The following is a 16,222-nucleotide window of genomic DNA, read 5'->3' on the forward strand; positions in this document are numbered from 1 at the left end:
CGTATATGGTGGCGTAAGAATCACTTTTTTCGTGCCGCGCTTCCCAAAGCCAACAAACTATAGATCTATATATATATATATATATATATATATATATATATATATATATATATATATATATATATATATATATATACAACCCTTAGATGTTGTCCGAAAGTTTTTTCGATATTTTGTTGACAAAAAGTAAAAATTAAAATGCAAGACCGGAATTTTTTTTTTTTAATAATGATAGACTGCCTGCCCCAACCAAACCCTCAGTCGATGTAGCAGCACTCCCTTGCGGGTCAGGCTATTTGTCAGTCGATGTAGCAGCAATCCCTTGCGAGTCAGGCTATTTGTCAGTCGATGTAGCAGCACTCCCTTGCGAGTCAGGCTATTTGTCAGTCGATGTAGCAGCACTCCCTTGCGAGTCAGGCTATAAGATAGTCGATGTAGCAACACTCCGCGCATGATTTACAGTAAAAAAAATAAAAATAAAAACGTTTTATTAAAAAAAATAAAAATAAAAACATTTTATTAAAAAAAATAAAAATAAAAACATTGTTTATATTGTTAAAAACATTCAAAATGTTATAAAAACATTCAGAATGTTTTTAAAAACATTCTGGTCAATTAAATTTGCGTTTTTGTGGTTTTTTTAAAAAACGATTAATTTGTAATTAAATTAATGGTTTTTACTTTCGTCCAACACGGAAATGTTGGACGAAAGTCAAAAGTAATTAAAAGTGACGTATGTGTTGGCGTAAGAATCACTTTTTGCCTTCCGCTCTTCCAAAAGCCAACAAACTATAGATCTATATATATATATATATATATAAACTTATATATATTTAGAGAAATATATATATATTAAAAAATGTATATATAAATATATATATATATAATATATATATATATATATATAATATATATATATATGTATATATATATATATATATATAAACTTATATATATTTAGAGAAATATATATATACATATATACATATAAATCTATATATATATATACAAAGATATATATAAACACATATATATATATATATAAATATATAGATATTTAAACAAATATATATTTATATATATATAAATTTATATATAAATATATATACATATATTTATATATATATATATATGAAAAAATTATATAGATACAATAGGTTACAATGTTACGTATCATAAGGTCAAAATGTTACGTGTTGTTACGTAACTTTTTTCACGTATCGTTACGTTACAATGTTACATCTTGGTGACGTAAAAATAACGTAACATAACGAACCGCGTTTACGTTAAAATACCTAACGTAACTTTAAAATATTGTAGGGGATATCTATTTTCTATATATTTTCTTATTGACAATATATGCGCATAACCTTGAATTATTTTTGAAACTATATTTTTAATTTTGAAACTATGATTTCTTGGATGTGTCTTTTACCTTGGTCTTTGGCTATGAAATTCTTGACCTTGACCTTGGTTCTTGTGGCCATGGCCTTGGAACATGTGGCCTTGACCTTGGCCTTGGCCTTGGAACATGTGGCCTTGGTCTTGACCTTGCAATAATTAGCCTTGTTAACAACTCTGCAAATATTGATTTTAGGTTATAAAAGAAATACAAGAAACATATTAAAGTTCTTGCGTTTTTATTTTTTCTACCTACAAGTATGCGCGCATGTCATTTACTAAAAGATGTGACGTCGCACGGAAACTCATCTATTGTAAAGCAATATAGTAAACTCTATATATATATAGCATATAGTAAACTCTATATATATATAGCATATAGTAAACTATATATTTAATATATATATATATATATATATATATATATATATATATATATATATATATATATATATTTATATATATATATATATATATATATATATAAATATAAATATATACATATATATTTATATATATATATATATATATATATATATATATATATATATATATATATATATATATATATATATATATATATATATATATATATATATATATATATATATATATATATATATATATATATATATATATATATACAGTGGCGACAACATCAACATAAATAGAACACTTTCATGATCAGTTGGTTTTACTTTTTGATGCCAACTTTTTTGTATTTATAGCAATTACTGTTATTTTTTATATCATCAACAATGTTAACCTTTTTGAACGGAAATACTCATTTGACATTTATAGCTGTCAAAATTGCTTGTTTTGAGCATTTAAGCGGTCGTGTTTACCTTTTTGCGGTCATTTTAAATAGCACACATTTACTTTTTATTTAAAAAAACTTAAATTCTTTTATTATATCAAAAGGTAATCATTCTATTCAGTATTTAAAGGATATTCTTGTAACTCATTTAGCAAAAAAAAAAAAGTTCATTATCTATCAACTATGGGACGAGGTAAACATGGAACAGATGTCTTTCGAGTACAATCACAGGCATTTCGAGATCGAGGGTTGAACAATTCTGTAATAGCTCGAAGACTAAGTTGTTCTCGTAAGAAAGTTATCAATGCTATTAATTTATTAAACGATACCGGTCACAAACAACAAAAAACGCAAGTCTCGCAAACAAAAGACAACACCCAGAGAAGACGCAGCCATTGTCCGTATCGCTAAGCTGAATACTTTTGTTGGCGCACCAAAAATTAAAGAACAAATTGCTCAAAATTTAAAACTTGATTTGTCTGTCAGCACTGTAAAAAGTCGCTTACGCGAAAATAAGCTATTTGGAAGGTTGTCCGAAAAAAACCATTGGTCTCAAAACGTAAACTCGTCAGCCGTTTGAAGTTTGCAAAACAGCAAGTACACAAGGATTGAAATTTTTTTGGCAAAATGTGCTTTGGACTGACGAGTCTAAGTTTATTTGCGTTGGATCCGACGGAAAACAATATGTTCTTCGTCCCCAAAACCAAGAACTCAGCCCTCGGTATACTCTTAAGACCATAAAACATGGTGGTGGCAATGTGATAGTTTGGGACAGTTTTTCATGGTGTGGTGTGGGCCCGTTGCATAGAATTCAAGGGACTATTGATCAACACATGTACAAAAAAATACTAGAAAACATCATGTTGCCATATGCCGAGAAAAATCTCCCTTTAGTTTGGAAATTCCAACAAGACAATGACCCTAAGTACACTGCCAAAAGTGTTAAAATTTGGTTTAACGCTAAGAAGATTGATGTATTGGAGTGGCCCGCGCAGTTACCAGACTTAAATTCGATAAAAAATTTGTGGAAGGAAGTTGACAGAAACATAAACCGGTCAACTGCAACAAATTTAGACCGACTTTGGATTGAAACAAAGGCTGCTTGGGACGCCATTACGCCTGAACGATGCCAAAAAATGATCTCGTTAATGGGCTGTTGTTGTCAAGCAGTTATTGACTCAAAGGATACCCCACTAAACATAAATTTACCTCTAGTTTTCTAAACTATTTATTCAAAGAACCTCCATGATTTTGGTGGCAAAAGGACGAAATGATAACTTTGTACAGGGTGTGCTATTTAAATTGTCCCCTTATTATGTACTTCTAAATCAGGTATATAATTGTACTTTTTTTTTAAACTAAGTTCCTTTCTTTTCTTACTCAGTTATGTTATCTTCTAAAACTAATATTTTATTAGGCTGAAAAAGTTTAGATCTCAAAAACTCAGATCTATGGAAAATATATCATTACATATTGAACATCAATCTGTGCTATTTATTTTGTCGCCACTGTATATATATATATATATATATATATATATATATATATATATATATATATATATATATATATATATATATATATATATATATATCATGTAGTAAACTATATGTATAAGCATATAGTTAACTATATATCAATAGAAAGCTAAACAAATGTACTTTTAAATTAAATAAGTTTTTAACACGCACCATTAAACAATAAGAAATACAAAGTTAAACAAAAAAAAATACACAATATGGTAGGTACGTGGAAATCCTGTTTAAGGAACCAACTTTTATGCTAAAATTCTGTGCTACGATTTTTTCAACTTTTTTTAAGGTAGCGTCAGAGAATCGTTATTTTGATGTGTTTCTTTTGAGAAGCATATACAAGCATAGATTATTTTTGAAAATAAGAAAGATATAGCTTCATTTTATATGACTTTTATGCATGATTACTAAACTTTCTTATTGATTTTTTGCTCACGAAAATTTCGTTGATCTTCTCGTGTTAAGATTTTGTCGAATTAAGGCTGAGCTCAATTTTAAAACTATATAGCCCATTTTCTACATCTATTTTCTTTGCATATGCCAAAATTTTAGGAAAAAATGTTATGTAGCAGATAGTTTAAAAATTGTAGCACTTTTGGTACTAAATTTCTGTTTTTCATCGGTAACAGCGGAGGAGGGGGGGAGGCGGATTTGTTTAAAGTTTTTTTTTAATTTAATATTATTTTACTTAGATTATAATAATTTTTGGATTGGAAAACGAAGAATACTTTATACATAGTTTTTTATCATATGATTACTTTAATAAAAAAAGACTCTAAATAGATTAAGAATCTACTCAATAATATTTTAATTATCAAATTTATGATTTTAACTAGATAAAGATTTTACCAAAATTTTTAGATAAAAAAAATTAACGAGAAGAGTCTTTTGACTGGATTTTAAGTAATATACTAGTTATAATAATACTAGTTTTAAGCAATAGTTGTAAAAATTGTTTTTTAAAAGTAATAGTGTTGACTTCACTATAATACAATAGTATTAACATTACTTTAATTGTTATTTTAGAGTAATCCTATAAATCATTTAAAAACTTTGGAATATAAAATTCGCCGAATGGTCACACACGAGCAGTGAACGCCTGAGGGAAGAAATCAGGCGTTGTATATTTTATAATAATACTATAATTTATAGTATTACTATAAAATAACTATAAAAATTTAATTGCTCAAAAATTGTTCTATGAAATCTATTCAAAATTGCCAGTCAATCTTTTCATCTAAAATTGCAAAAATTTAATACTTGACTTGTTGCTTATTAATCAATTTCTTTTAAATTCCGAAAAAAAGTCTACAGAAGTAGCACAAAGTAATACTTAGATTATTTATTGGTGTGACAATCTTTATTTGTTTATTTTCTTTAATTTTTAATTTTATTAAGAATTACCATTTGTAAATTATACAAATCGCATACTTTATTCAATAAAGTATGCGTCATTTTTACAGATTTACATCAATAAAATATTGATGTAAACCTAAGAAGTTAGCTTTGTTTATATATCAAATACCAATTTCAAAGCAAGTTTGATATTTATTATAGTTTTTGTATACCATCTACACCTGCTATTGCTGGTATTTTTATAATTTTTAGTTTTTTTTCTTTGTATATAACTAACTCTTGGATTTGATGCTACAACACAAGAGAGTATTCATGTCAGCACCATTCACCTTAGATCCAATAATAAATGCTTTGTTATTGATCTCGACCAATTGCCAGAAGGAACAGCTGATGATTATGAAAATCAAATTTGCGAAGCAGAAGATCATCTATCTTTAATTTATTCAGATTTTCATTTATGTAACTATGAGGAATGTTGTTGTATGATTATTGCAAATATTTCAAAAACAATGTTAGACAGAGTTGCAGATAACCATCTCACCAAAAGTTTGTGCAACTTGGGGTAAAAATCTAAATGAGTTGAATTGTCATTTGCACCTGCTTGATACAATTGCAACTGAATGTTGTTCCGGTTTGAAGTCCCTAAAGTCAGAAAATTGTGAAATGTTTGGAAATGATTGCATAGCAGTCAAAATTGCTTTGGCTATGAATAAGATGAGATTTAAAGATGGCAAATGTGATCCAAAATGATTTGTAAGTTTTTCAGACCACAACAGATATCTTGAAATGCTATCTTGGAATGAAAAGGAAATCATTCCAAGATATTATTCCTTGATATCTTGGAATAATTTCCTTGATATCATTCCCCAATATTAAGGTCTTAATATCGTGGAATGATATTAAGACCTTAATATTCTTATATGTCTTCACATTCTTTTCCATACATGTTATATTTTTATAAATCACTTCGCTGATTTTTTACATTTTCTTACCAATGGAACAGTAAAATGTGTTAATTTACATGCAGCTCTGCGAGCAGCATTTTGCAATGCAACAGCTATAAAACAAACATGTGTGATAGGGATATTTGGAAAAATTTCTAACTAGACCCTGAATGAAAAAGTTTTATGTATCATCTGAGGATGCAACTTTTGATCTTATAGCTGGTATCCAGGGAGTAAAAAATGTTTTGGAAACTATTAGCCATTATAAATCCAATCCGGCTGCACTGTTTTGTAGAACGACTGATTTTTTTGGGAAACAGCTTCATTCAAATACTTTAAAATCGATTACAGCCTTATACTCCATTGATGACCAGAATCTTAAAATGACTTCTGCTTGTCTTAATGGAACGAAGGATGTTATGAATCGTTAATATAAAAGACATTTCTACCTCTCAATTACAGCATCACTCAAAGCGTAGACAGCTAGTGCAAGGCTTCACATATATAGACAGTGAAGAAATAATAGGTATGTTTAGTGATGCCAAAGAACAATGCCCTAATGTTATAATTGGTTATATATCAATCAAATTAAGATTCCAAAAAAATAGGAGTATAGATTATCTGGATAGCTATGAAGAATTGTATAGACAAAAGGTAGTTAAGTGGTCCATTAATGCTGTATATAAAAATAGAATTAGAATTGGGTTAAAACATAACGAAATTCGAGCAGAGATTTTTAACAGATTTTTAACCTGCAAACGCCAAAAAAAGGAAGAAAAAGAAAAAAGAAAGTTAGAGCGCCAACTGTGTGTACTAACTATTAGGGAAATGAGAACTTTATATAAACACTTCTGCCAAGCAGCTTGATGATTTAGATGATGTTATGTTAGAAAGAATTGTCGGCAGAAAACTGACTATTCAAAGTCTGTTATTTATGATGGCAGAGTTAAAAAAGTAAACAAAAGACAAGCAGACAGAATTTTTTGAGTCCCTGACTGATTATAACATTATATACATACTGTTATAATCAGTCAGGGACTCAAAGAAGGTTAGGATGATGCGTTTATCATCACAACCTTTAGCCACTTTTTAAAAAAAAACACTTTCATTTTTAAAATAAAATAAAAATTCAATAAAACAAAGCACTTTTTTTTTTTTAGTGTAAAAAACTGAAAGCAAAAAATATTAAAACAAATAAGAAAAGAAGAAAAAAAAATAAATAATTTGGAAACAAATACTGTAAACTATAATATGTCAGGAATTAATGAGATACATTTTAGTTTATCGAATAAATGATGAAATGCTTTTTAGGTCTTTAAAATTTTTATTTTAGAAATGATTCCATATTAATGGACCACGGTTTGTAATTAGAAAACTTGACTGTGATTTAATTTTCCCTAGGTGATAAGTGATTTAGCTACTAGTTTTCAAAGTATTGAAATTAAATTTTTATTTTCTATTATAGATTTATTTATTTTAGTAAAGATTGGAATAATTAAAAGAATGAAATTTTGCTAGGGTGTGTTAAACCTTATCCACTACCCAGTGGCGGCGTTAGGGTAGGGCCTGGTTGCGCGATGGCCCAGGGCGCCGAATATAAAGGGGCGAAACTAATTGGTTATTTTACCCTTTGCTTTTTTTTTGAATGGGGTTAAATTGAGCTAGGGGCGCCGTAGAAATCTCGCTCAGGGCGCTGGTAGTGCTAAAACCGGCACTGCCACTACCCAACACCCAACTTTAAGATAGACCTAGTGGTGCCTATTGTTAAAAATGATTTAATTTTATTCATTAATAAAATTTAAAAATTAAGACGTTCACTAAAATCCAATACAAAATTTAGTTATATTTTAGATTTCAAAAGACTTGATGTTTTTGTGTTTTTTTTTTTAGGTTGGAGTGGGTAATCTGTCCCGTTACATGAAAAAATGAATACTCCGACTCATCTTGTAATGTGGTAGAATAGTTTTTTATACTAATTTCTCTCTGCTTAAAAAAGCAGTAATGATTAGTAACAATTGGAATATTTAAAAGAATGAAATTTTGATATGGTGTATTATACCTTACCCACAACCCAACAACCAACTTTAATATAGACTAATATTAGCTAGTGATGTGGAATAAAATAATAACAACTTGTTATACATACATACTACCAATTTCATAAAAAAAAAAACAGTCTTCTTTGAAAAAAAAGTATATTTTTGTGAGCTGTAGGTGGTGGGTTGGCACCCACTCCGGAACCCTCAATGCGCCCCTTACCTAGAAACTAGTTCGAAATTATTGCTAATTTTTACCTATCAATGATACCAAGTTATAGATATTTGAATAAGAATTGGCAAAGTTATAACGCAGGTCTACAAAAAAACATTTTTTCTGTTCAAGTGTTTTGGCACCTTTTTCAACAAGAGCTTCAGTTTCAATTGGAAGACCATTCACAGCAGATTGAAGTGTATTGTGCACAGTATGTGCACCACAACCAATGCCAACAATATTAATACCAAGTTTTTGTTTGAGTCTGTTGTAAACATTTTTTTTACCTTTTCTATGCACTCCACCAAAATTTGTGTTGGAATTGTCAGAACAAAAAGCAGCTATTTTTTTATAAACTTTATGACGCTGCAATGTTGAAATTAGCTTATCAGTCAATATTTTAGAAGTTTCATCATCAACAGATTCAAAATCCAGAAGTTTTACTTTGACACCTTCCAATGGTAAAAAGGACCAAACAACAACTGGTGATAGTTTTATTTCTTTTCTATTTGATGAGTCATTAGAAACACTTACAGAATGTGTATTCTGTAAGTCATCAGGTAACTCTTTTACAGATATTTGAATAAATAACTTATCCCTAGCTGTCTTCAAAGATCTTTTCTCTTTTAAACCAATCGGTAAATATATTTTAAGAAATTATAACTTTTTAAATGAACCTTTTTGTCAAACAAACTTTAATCAATTTTGTATTACCTATTATTTATCTTGCAATTTTGTAAAAGTTTATTATTTGCTTATTTAAGGTTCTGACGACAAGATCTTTGCGATCTTCTTTCACTTTATTTATATTTGTTATATTTTCTATCATTGTAAGTTTATATTACTATTTTTATTATTGGTTATTTAAAGCTGTACAACGATTAACAAATCTAAACTAAAAAAAAAAGCAACATTAAAAAATATTGCTTGACATTTGGTTCATGCAGCACTAAATTTCGGTTCAAAAAACTTCGAGATTTGTTTTGAACTACAGTCAAATGTTTTAAAGCTCAAACCATGCATTGCTGTGTGAAAGGCAAATTTAGTCTCCTTTGCTGCAATAAATAAATTACCTTCATTGAGTCCATCATTTTTAAAAAATTCTTTAATAGATAAAGAACATGCGGCAGCCGAAATTCCAGCATTGTGTTTGACACTTTTTACATGGCTTTTAATATCTGCTCGTTCACCATGTGCAACAGAAAATTCTGTTAAACAATGCTGACAAAGCAATTTGTAATCTTCACCACTTTTTTTCCTAAATAGGTAATCTTTTTGAATTTCCTTTGTAAATTTGCCACTTCTTTTTGGAATATTAAACAAAAAAAAATCACGGCTTCTTATACACATCCACTATTAAAGTCAACGGTAAGTGTTATTTAAGATGATTCAAAATTAGACTTTGAATTCTTGATAAAACGTAGACCTAGAAAGTAGTTGTTAGTATTTGTATTAGTGTCAAAGTATTATGATTTTCGTAGTCTATGATTTACTTAAAATTCAAAATCATGAATTTCGTTCGGGAGAAAATGAAAAAATTTTATTTTTATCCCGAAAACGGGACAAAACAAAAACCGTAAGGAGACTTGGACAAATGGCATAAAATTCGTGACAATCCCGGTCAAAACGGGACGTATGGTAAGCCTAAATATATATAACATTAAATATAACACAAAAGTAATTTATAGCAACAGTTTTGTTGTGATTTAATCAATACTTGTTATGTCAATGAATCAAACTTTTTATACTGCACGTACTTGATTCACAGAATTAACTTTACTCTATCCATCAAATATAAGAACCATGTTTTTATTCGTGCAAAAATGGTACCATAAATTCTCAATCTGAAATATCACTGAAAAAAACTTACAAAAAACAAGTGATTTTAATTCAAACTCAACTTTTATTAATTAATACAATTGAAACTGTACGCATCGAAGTTACGAATGTAGATTTATATCGACTAGACTAATACAATAATGTATTAGTCTAGTATAATAAGTTATAAAAAAGTACAACTTTTCCATAACATATTATGAAAAACACAATAATGTATTTTTTATAATATGTTATGGAAAAGTTGTTTAACTTTTGTTTATGTTTTCAAAATGTTCCTTATATTTCTGACAACAGAAATTTTGCTTATAAATAGTTTCAAATATACTAGAATGCAATCAAATGTATTTCTTGAATTTATTGAAGCTATTTCTTTATTTAATGAAACTGTCATTCCCTATTGCTAATAAAAGTGTTTTTGATGCAAGTCAATTATGTGATTAAAAAAGACCACTGAAAAAAAAATTTAACAATTATCATGATGTTTTCTTATACCCTAGGGTATGAGAAGTAAGAATGTTAAAACAAGAAGTTAAAACAAAACACTTTACTAAAGCACTTCCATGATTTTATGAATGTGAAATTTTATGCTAAACTAAAGTATTTTGTTTTAACTTCCTGAAGCGATGCAAGTCAAGCCAAGGATAATGAAATTTATATTACCCATTTGGATTTGGGTAAATATGCCCCAATTATTTTTAAATGAGTGCTTGTAATATTTGTATTTAAAATAATAGATGTGAAGCATTTTGTTAATAGTTTATATCTCATTTTAAAAACTAACTCTCATTTGGTCCATTTTTAATCCAATTCTCAATTATTGATTATTTGGCTATTAGATACTCAAAATAGATTGAAAGAGCGTTTTGCTTTATATGCTATTACTTTTAAAAGTAATTGCAAGTATATGCTATATGGGGCTATACAAATAATACGAGACACTTTTTGCTGTTTTTAGACTCCCTTCTTTGTATATTTGACATATCTCTCCTCGCCCTCTTTGTGACGTGACATTATTTTTAAACAAATATATCTTTGAGTTTTTACTTTTATTCTAAAGGTTTACTATTCCGCTGTGATTAGAATTTAAATTTTAAAATTTTTGTCCTGTCACACTGCGGCTAACCACACCCTCTCCCCATCTGATATTTGGTGACACTTTCAAGCACACCCACCATATCTAAGAATGTCACTTATTTTTTGAATAGTCCCTATATGCTTTTGCTATATTTTTAGATATAGCAACAGCAAAAAAATAATAATTGTAAGTAAATGTAAGTAATGTAAGTAATTATAAGTAAATGTAGGTGAATGTACGTAAATGTCTTTAAAAAAAGATGCATTCACCGTTTGGTCACATTGCCCTGTATGTCTAAATAAAAAAAGAATTAGTAAAACTAACTACTTCCGTAATACAAATAGTTATAAAATATTTGCCTTAAATTTTACGTAAGTTTTTCGTAACTTTTGCTCAGCTATGCAAGAGTTACGCAAAAGTTATGAATCCGCACCCTGGCTTTGATTTTCTCTGCAAAACAAGAATTTTTCGAGGTATTTGTGAACATTCTTAAAACTTTAGAGCAAACTTTAAAAATATTTTGTGAAAGTTCTCGAAAATAATTATTTTTCTAAATTAAATAAAAATTTAAAATCTAACTAATTTTTTGGTTTTCAGAATGTTTTTCAACCGAAATATTGCTTTTTACCAAATTTATGAAAGTACCGAGCCCAAAATTTCGGTATCGGTTTGAATTGAAATTTCGGCCGAAACCGATACCGAAACATAATTTCGGTCAATCACTATTAACAAGTCTGATATCGTCTGTATACAAGGGAAATGCACCAAGTCCATTTTTGGCAATAGAGAGTTATTTATAACACTATTTAGTATTTTAAACTCTCTATCGTTTGATATACCACACAAATTTAATAAATCAATTGAAGACCTCAGTTGAAAAACCGGCGTTGTCACATTTAAAAAGTATTGAGAAACTATTTATTGATCATTAATAAAAGTCTTTATTTAAAGCAAATTTTTTATACAAAATTTTTTTTTCTTTGCTTTGAATAAAGACATTTATTAATGATCAACAAACACTTTCTTAATACTTTTTAAATGTGACAACGCCGGTTTTTCCACTGAGGTCTTCAATTATTAATGAGTTATAAAGATTTTTTATTTCAACTATTACACAAAACTAATTATTTTAACTATTACGCAAAAACTTGTTCATTATCTCAAAATGATGTTTTTTGGATTTAGTGAATTTCCCTTTTTTACCGACGATATGTAAAAAGAAAAACACGGATATCCGTTGGATAACGGATATCCGCGTTTTGAATTAGACATCGGTTATGGGAGAAACAAATGTTATGCGAATATCGTGTCAGTTTACTTCTAGTGTTTTCAATCGTCGTAACCATGGAACTTTTAATTATTTTATATACTTTTTATATATGTTTTTAATGTAAAGTTTTAATTTAAAAGTTCGGACTTGAGTTTTATTTTAACTGGATTTCAAAGTTACAATAATAACAAGTCATAAAATTAATAATTCAATAATAATTAATGGTTAAATTAATCATAACTTAGTAAATATTAGTTTTACTTATAATTCAATTTAGGTTATATTCATATAACATTTATTAAATGTTATTTTGAATATAAATCAAATGAATATGTAAATCTAAAATAAAACCTAAATGATTTAAGCTTAGATAAAATGCTGAAGATTTTGTGATTAGTTTTTATTTAAAATAATTTTGGCTGTTTCAACAGTCTACAAATTTTCTGCAATCTTCTGCTTATAATTTATTTGAAATGGTCAAATGAACTTTACTATTAAAAGTCATATTGTACACTGTTGATTGTTGATAATAATAGTAAGTTAATTGATTAAATTGTGAACAATGACACTGTAAAAGTGATAAACTTTATATATTGTTATTATTGTAAAAATGTTAAAATATTTTAAAATATTTTTTATTTTAAATGAATTGAAATTTTAATTTGAAAATATATAAAATGTGTATTGAAAACAATGACTTTTATAAATACTCCAATAATATTTAAAATTTAATGATTTTATTTCATGTTTTTGTCAGTCAAAATTTATGTTAATCATATAGGACTTATAAGAAAATTTTCTCTTTTTTAATTTTTTTTTTTTTTATAGTTTTTTTTTAAATGTATTGTATTTTTAATTTTTTTTATATATTTTCATTTTATTTTTTGCTTTATTTTATTATTTTTAATTTTTATCATTAATACTTTTATTTTTATCTTAATTATTATAGCTTATACAGTTGTTATTATTAATGTTAGTTTTAATAGTATTATAGTTAGTATTTTATTACGCTGCAGTAAGGAAACTTAAAACATATATCCTACTTCTGGATTACATATGTGCACATGTGCTACCATAAGCAGACCATGCTTATAATGTCAGTTTCATTAATTTGAGTATTATAGTTTTCTTATACTTTTTGACAAAGCTTATGTTAAAACTTTGTTACTTTTTGAGAAAACAAATGAAATAAAAAATTCATTAGCAAATTAGCAACATGTTAATAAAATCTAAAAATGAATATTACTCAGTTAGGTGTGCCTTTTTAATTGATGCCAGATAAAGACATGCATTTTTTGCATAGCCTTTTTTCAAATTCTGAATTCCATGCAGGAGAACAATTGCCAAATACCTAAAAAGATTTTTGATGATAAACCAAAATCATAATATGTGTCCATTATAGACAGAATATTTCTAAGTCTTTTTCTACAACATGCTCTCTGTTTGGTTTTTTTCACAAAGCATAACCTAATTCCAACTAGCTGACATGTACACCCATGAGGAACTGTCAAATATCCTCGTAAAACCTCTTTAATGAAGTCTTTAACTTTATTTTTTAGTATAGGGTATACTCAACATAAACTATTTCACCCTTTCATTTAATCTCTAGCTACCCAGCCATATAGGCAACAAAGCTTGCTAAAAATGTTCTCAGCTGCCATAAAAACATTTGCCTTTTGTTGATTGTGTGTAAACAGAAAATTCTCCTTCAATTCTGTCACTTTGTAGCTCACAAAGCGAGACAATCAAAACCAACTGAAAAAATTGCTTGCAGACAGCTATCAACCCTTCAGTGGTTTTCATGAGTAACATGATTTCATTTGGGTCCATGCCCTGATTTCATAGATTTAAATTGTTATAAAAATAATTGCAGATTATTTGAATTTTTTTTTTGCACGGATTGGTTGTGGTCTCTTAGTCTAATATTGCAAAAACATTAACAATATTCAACCTAAAACCTGCTGAATGAAAATATTAAATAAATTAAAAAAATTGTCATTAAATATTGTTAAAACATGTTGCGCATTCTCTAGTTGAAGTCTTGAAGGACAAACATCAGCATGGGATATAGGAACTGATTTCAAAATGTTATTTTTTTCATATTGATATAGGTTTTTGACATCAGAAAAAGAACCAATGGTTTTATTGTCAAAAGACAACTTTTAACACTTTTCAGAAATCCAGTTGTTATGTAAACATTTAAGAAGTTGAACTGTATCAAACATAGGAAACCAAACACACTGATCATCTAATAGATGAATGTCCTGATAGTCAGTAATTCTTTTGCAGTATTGCTTATTGATTTTATGATTATGTTACAGATTCTAAAATAATAGCATCATTTTTTTCAACTAAAACAACAGCTTCTTTCACTTCTTATTGTTCTTTCTTTACATTGATGTATTCAATTCAATGTTGTGAGAGAAACCTAGTTTAATGGTTTCTGTTGCAGGTGTAATAGGAAACATTAAATTAGGTTCACCATTTCATCATTACACATGGCATAGAAGTTGCTTTAGATTTTGTATCATTTTTTGTCATTCCATATAAAGCTCTGCCTGAATAAGCAACTGTTAGTCTGATTTTTACCTCATCAACTATCAAAAAAGAATTTTTCTGATTGATGTTGGTTAGAGAAATTGTAGACTGCAGCTTTCATTTACTTGGAAGCACTAAAAAATCACGAAGTTGATTGTAGCTATAAAAAGACTCAATAGCAAAGCAGTAATCAGCTATGTAGAATCTTTTGTTACACAATAGTGTAATAAAATTCATTTTTTTTGCTTGATAGCATCATTGAATTCAAATTCATATTCTGAAAGAATAATTGTCACCTTTTCAATAATATTGTTAACATGCAGATTATATTTATAAAATTAGTCAAAAAACTGTAAGCGGAAAACTAAGCCATTGTTGGAATTTAATATATTGCTTAATGGAACGCTAATGCCATGATTAAAAGCAGGAAAAGTTAGTGGCAAACACAATGTACACTTATTGTAAGCAATAATTGTCATAAAGCTCTCTTTAAAATCTTTTGACATAAAAATGCATATGAATTATATCTTTTTTTCGAAATATTACAATATTTTTATATTTTTTGTGTAATTCATTGTCAAGATAGAATTCAGAAAATGAATTTGTTTTGTCTTTTTTAAGAAAATAGTAAAGTTGCTGTAATGAAAAGTAAAAAAAAAAAATTAGCCTTTAGGTAGTATTAAAAAGTTTGATAAGAGTGTTAATCTAATGCAAATGGCATATAAGACAATTGTTTGAGAGAGATAGCATGGTCTGAACAGCCCAAATTTATTATGGTTGATGAGTAGGTCTAGAAAATAAATTAATCATATGAGTTAGTGATTGATAAAGTCAGAAGAGATGGATAAAAAGAAAGGACTTGGTCAATTTGATCAGAAATGTTATTGAAAAGTATGCATTCTTGGTAATAAGGAAAATGATAAAGAAAAAAATAGATGATTGTTTCGAGAAGAGCTAAACAATAACAAATACAAAAAAATTCAGTGGATTTTAAGTTTTTTTCATGACATAGGTGAGTTGATACATAAGTGTATGCTTAGGCTTAATAAATATACGACTAATTAAGTCTTTGTAAATCTAAAGATATTAACCATTAAAACTGAGATCTTAAGGTGACACAGCTGATTTTGAAGTAGTCTCATAAAAAACAAGTATGTCGAATTTTAGATATAAGATTCAACAGATAAAAAGTTATTTAAA

The 16,222-nt window shown here is 27.8% G+C and overlaps 1 long non-coding RNA gene across 8 annotated transcripts in view; it reads left to right on the top strand.

The window, feature by feature from the left end:
- LOC136087567 (uncharacterized) overlaps positions 1 to 8,907 on the top strand; it is a 32,562-nt gene extending 23,655 nt beyond the window's left edge. For all 8 annotated transcript variants that reach the window (XR_010641882.1, XR_010641885.1, XR_010641879.1 and 5 more), the window contains one exon: positions 7,941 to 8,907. This is a non-coding gene — a long non-coding RNA (uncharacterized LOC136087567). The remainder of the gene's footprint in view (positions 1 to 7,940) is intronic.
- Positions 8,908 to 16,222: the final 7,315 nt, after the last annotated feature.

The sequence above is a fragment of the Hydra vulgaris genome, chromosome 11, assembly GCF_038396675.1.
Source record: "Hydra vulgaris chromosome 11, alternate assembly HydraT2T_AEP".
NCBI classification, from domain to species: Eukaryota; Metazoa; Cnidaria; class Hydrozoa; order Anthoathecata; family Hydridae; genus Hydra; species Hydra vulgaris.